The sequence below is a fragment of the Scylla paramamosain genome, chromosome 1 (genome assembly GCF_035594125.1).
Source record: "Scylla paramamosain isolate STU-SP2022 chromosome 1, ASM3559412v1, whole genome shotgun sequence".
Classification (NCBI taxonomy): domain Eukaryota; kingdom Metazoa; phylum Arthropoda; class Malacostraca; order Decapoda; family Portunidae; genus Scylla; species Scylla paramamosain.
The window spans coordinates 26,428,521-26,433,520 of NC_087151.1; positions in this window are offsets into that span (position 1 = coordinate 26,428,521).

Consider the following 5,000-nt stretch of genomic DNA (forward strand, 5'->3'; position numbering starts at 1 on the left):
AGGAAGAGGAAGAGGAGGAAGAGGAAGAAGAGGAAGTTAGAGTGACGAAAGACTATAAAAAAATGAAGGTGACGAAAGGAAGAGAGAAACACAAACAAGAAGAAGAAGAAGAAGAAGAAGAAGAAGAAGAAGAAGAAGAAGAAGAAGAAGAAGAAAAGAGAAGAAGAAGAAGAAGAAGAAGAAGGAGAAAAGAAAGATGATGATGTTGATGATAAAGATGGTGATGAAGATAAGTGGACGAAATGGAGGAAAAGGAGGAAGTGATGGAGGATTTGGATAATGGAGGGGAGGAAGAGGAGGAGGAGGAGGAGGAGGAGGAGGAGGAGGGTTGTAGGTGATTACACAAAAATCTTGGTTCACTGAGTACATTCAACACCGCCACCACCATTCCCCCTCCATTCCTTTCCCTGTTCTTTCACCCCATCCCCCTACACCACTCCTTCTTATCCCAATTCCCCTTACTAACACAACCCATTCGCACCTCCACACACATCACTTCGTCTCTTCCTCCATTCATTTCAATTCCCAATCATCATCTCATCACTCCTCTCCATCTTTCCTTCCTTCCTTCCTTCCTTCCTCACCACTAAACCAAAGCTTCCACTCAAGTCATTCCTCTCACCTCCACATCATTTCACGCTCCTCCTCTCGTCTATTCCCCCTCCACCTGCTTCTTATATCCCAGCAGTGCCTTCACAGATCTCCCCACCGTGTCTTCCAGCTCGTCCCCCTCCTCTCCTCTCCTCTCGCCTGCCTTCCCTCGCTCCCCCCACAACATAAACACCGATGTACCTGCCTGGCGCATGAATGTTGACACAGCAAACACGCGATACCGAACTGAGTGGAGGGAAGGGAGCAGGCTTTCAGCGGGGAAAATATGGGTGCCAGTGCCGTCCTCTCTCCGCGCCTCACTCCAAGCCCGCCCGCCCACAGCCCGCCCGCCTCACACACTTCAAGCTCGACTCACTCACTGCCTGACTGTCTATCTGCTTGCTTGTTTGCCTCACTCACTCACCCACTCACTCATTCTCTCTCTCTCTCTCTCTCTCTCTCTCTCTCTCTCTCTCTCTCTCTCTCTCTCTCTCTCTCCTTGTTTCTGTCTGTTTTTTGTCTGTTTTTGTTGCTATTTGCCAGTCTACCTGTCTGCCTTTCTATGTCTTTTCATATCAGTATTTTTTCTAATTTATCGTTCATATTTCCTCTCTCTCTCTCTCTCTCTCTCTCTCTCTCTCTCTCTCTCTCTCTCTCTCTCTCTCTCTCTCTCCCTTAATTGATCCCTAAACTGCCAACAATAAAAATGTTGTGCCTCTCGATTAAAACGAAAATAACTTTTCTTCCCCTCTCTGAAATACACACACACACACACAAAGTTGGCAGTAAAATCGGCGTAAACAGAGAGAGAGAGAGAGAGAGAGAGAGAGAGAGAGAGAGAGAGAGAGAGAGAGAGAGAGAGAGAGAGACAGAGAGAGAGAGAGAGAGATTCTGATTTGTTTCCATCCATTGATTTTTAGAGATGAAAATACAAGTTTCTTTAGAGTAAGGAAGACACTGAGTGAAAATTCAAACTAAAGTATAAGAAAACTAGTGAACGCTTGATTGGCACTCGCTTTAACACAGAGAATACTTCCCGAGAGTCAGGTACATTTAGTCTCCGATGCGTCCATATGCAATCCTTTTTAAATAGAAAGCCGAAGAAAGCGATGCATCTACACACTAGTGAATATTATCCTTAACTTTACAGACATAAAGAAAGAGAGTTTTGGAAAGAGTTAAGTAAGTTTAGTTTCGGATAAGTAGATACATGATTCGGAAAGTCGAACTCTTAGCGTCTACATCCAAGTAAATAAACGCTACTTCTCCTTCCCTCAATATTGAAAGAAAAAAAAAAAAGAGTAAAACTGATTTATTTCCTGAGTTGGACAGTTTCGTTTCAAGAGGTGTACGTTGCTTCGTTCTGTTGTCCGGAGATCGACGAACTTGAGGCGTCTACACATAAATATATAAACGGTCGAGTGTTTCTCCGCTCAGTTCAAACTTTTCGAGGGAGTAAGCCAAGTTTAGTCCCGCACAAAGGCAATTTAATTATCAGAACGTAAATGCTGTGTCGCTTTTCCCTTTGGAGGCTGATGAAGTTGTCCCCGCTGTGAATCAATAACCACTTGATTGCCGCGCCCTCCCTGCTGGATGAGTTCCCGAAGGGGCAAGATCAATTTAGTTCCCGGAAAAAAAAAACTTACTTCACGAAACGTCGATGTTGAATCTTTCTTTCATTAGGAGGTTGATGAATTTGAAGCGTCTCACACTCCATGGCCGCTCAATCAATGTGAGCTGATCGCGAGTTTTCGACAGAGCAGGAACAATGTTGTTCCCCGGCCGAGGATGTCATACACCCCCCTAAAGCACCCATCCACACACACACACACACACACACACACACACACACACACACACCTATTCCACAAGGCACCGAAGCAACCATCGCGGACAGGAAGATAGGGGCAAGAAGGACTGGATCCCCAACACTCCAGGGCGTCTTAAAATTCTCCCTTTGAGCCTGGCTGATTTGGCGGCGACTTTCTGAACCGAGGCTGGACGGAACCGCTGTTGTATTCCCCGCACGACCCCAACACGACGACAACAGGGCCTTTTCTTCGTCTGGTGAGGGCGGCAGGAGAGAGTGGCAGGAGATAGAGGCGCTGGGAGACACTTGGAAGTAAGGGAAAGGATGCGAGGGAGAGGAGACAGGGTAAGGGAGAGAATAGGAGGAGAAGGAGACAGAATAACAGTGAATATTGGAGTGAAGGAGACATGATAAGGGAAGGGACTGGGAGGAAGAGAGGGACAAGATAAGGTGAATATGAAGAAAGGAGACAGGATAAGAGAGAGGATGGGAAGGAATGAAGAACACGTCATGAGAAGAGGATGGGAGGGCATGGCGTAATGGAGGAGACAGGATAAAGGGGAAGATGGCAGGGGATGAAAGAGAAGGGGTAAGGGAGAGTGGAAGAGAGAGGATAAGGGAGAGGATGAAGGGAAAAGAAGACCGGATAAACAAAAATGAAGGAGGCAGAAGAACGGAGAGGATGGGAGTAAAGAAGACCGGATAAAGAAAATGGGATGGAGTAAAGAAGGATAGATAAAGAAGAGAATGGGAAAATTAAAGAAGACAAGACAAACTAGAGATGATGGAAAGGAACAAAGGAAACAGGATAAGGAAAAGTTAACATGCAGAAGATAAGGAGAGACACAATATATGAAAATACAGGAAAGGAAAGTCTCAAAAAAAAAAAAAACAGGACAGACTAAGATAAAATGAAACGAGAGGGAGGGAGGGAGGGAGGAAGGTGGAAATGTGGGGAGGAAAAAATGGTGGATGAGGGACTGGTAAGAGTGGAGGGAGAGATGGAAGGAGGAGTGAGGTGGAGGATGGGGAAAGGCGGGCCCCTATTGGGTGAGTGGTGACGCACTTGTGGAGAGAGAGAGAGAGAGAGAGAGAGAGAGAGAGAGAGAGAGAGAGAGAGAGAGAGAGAGAGAGAGAGAGAGAGAGAGAGGTGGGGGCAGGGGGAGAAGGAGAGGGGACCGGCGCCCTTGGTCCAGTAGCCAGGTGTGTGTGTGTGTGTGTGTGTAATGGGGATAAGGGGAGAGTGGCCACAAGATCCACGTCACTACCAGCGCCACCATCACCACCATCACCACCATCACCACCACCATCACCTCCTCCACTCCCATGTCCCCCTTCCCAGCCGCCCCACCCCCGTGTCCTAGTTAATGGGGCTACCAGGTGTGCCTTGTCTCCCCTTTTCCTCTTTCCCCTTTGTCCGGGCGGCGGTGCGGGTGGGTGGGGGGCGGAAGGGGGGCGGGGCTCGAGGTATGGGAAGGGCGTATGGCGGGTACGGTCTTAGCAAACATGAACAGTGATGAAAAGCGTCTCGAACTACCTTAAATGGCTACTTCCAATCATACACACACACACACACACACGTAGACAGCCAGTTCCCCCCACATCCCCACACCAACCACCTTTAAAAAAACATCCATAATAAAAAAAAAAAACATATCAACAAAGTCTAAACTCTTTTGATGTGAAGAAAATCGTGGTGGTGGTGGTGGTGGTGGTGATAGTGATGGTGGTGGTGATAGTGGTGGTGATAGTGGCGGTGTTTCATCAGACAGCATGGCACCTCCTTCACTTCGAGGCGTGTCAAGAACGAGGAGGAGGAGGAGGAGGAGGAGGAGGAGGAGGAGGAGGAGGAGGAGGAGGAGGAGGAGGAGGAGGAGGAGGAGGTGCGATTCGAGGAAGAGACGGGAGAAAGGAGGGGACGGCAAGGAAGGAGAGGAGGCAAAGAAGGAGAGAAAGGAAAGGAGAGAAGAAGAGAGGAGAACTGAGGAGGAGGGAAGTAAGAGACACACAAATAGTTAGGCTTAAGGTAGAGGTGATGCCGCGTGGAGAAGGAGGAGGAGGAGGAGGAGGAGGAGGAGGAGGAGGAGGAGGAGGAGGAGGAGGAGGAGGAGGAGGAGGAGAGGGGAAGGAAGAGGGGAGGAGAGAGGCAGAAAAAGAGGAGACGAAAAGGGCAGAGAGAGAGAGAGAGAGAGAGAGAGAGAGAGAGAGAGAGAGAGAGAGAGAGAGAGAGAGAGAGAGAGAGAGAGAGAGAGAGAATATATAACTTACCACATGAGAAAATCAGCTGGTGCACACACACACACACACACACACACACACACACACACACACACACACACACACACACACACAGTAGACTCCCGCGCATATTAAAACACACACACACACACACACACACACACACACACACACACACACACACACACACACACACACGGCGACCTCGAATAGTCACATGCATACCAAATACACACACACACACACACACACACACACACACACACACACACACACACACACATCTACGTCATAACATTATACAGACAGAAGGAGACACAAGGAGAGAAAGAGAAAGAGAGAGAGAGAGAGAGAGAGAGAG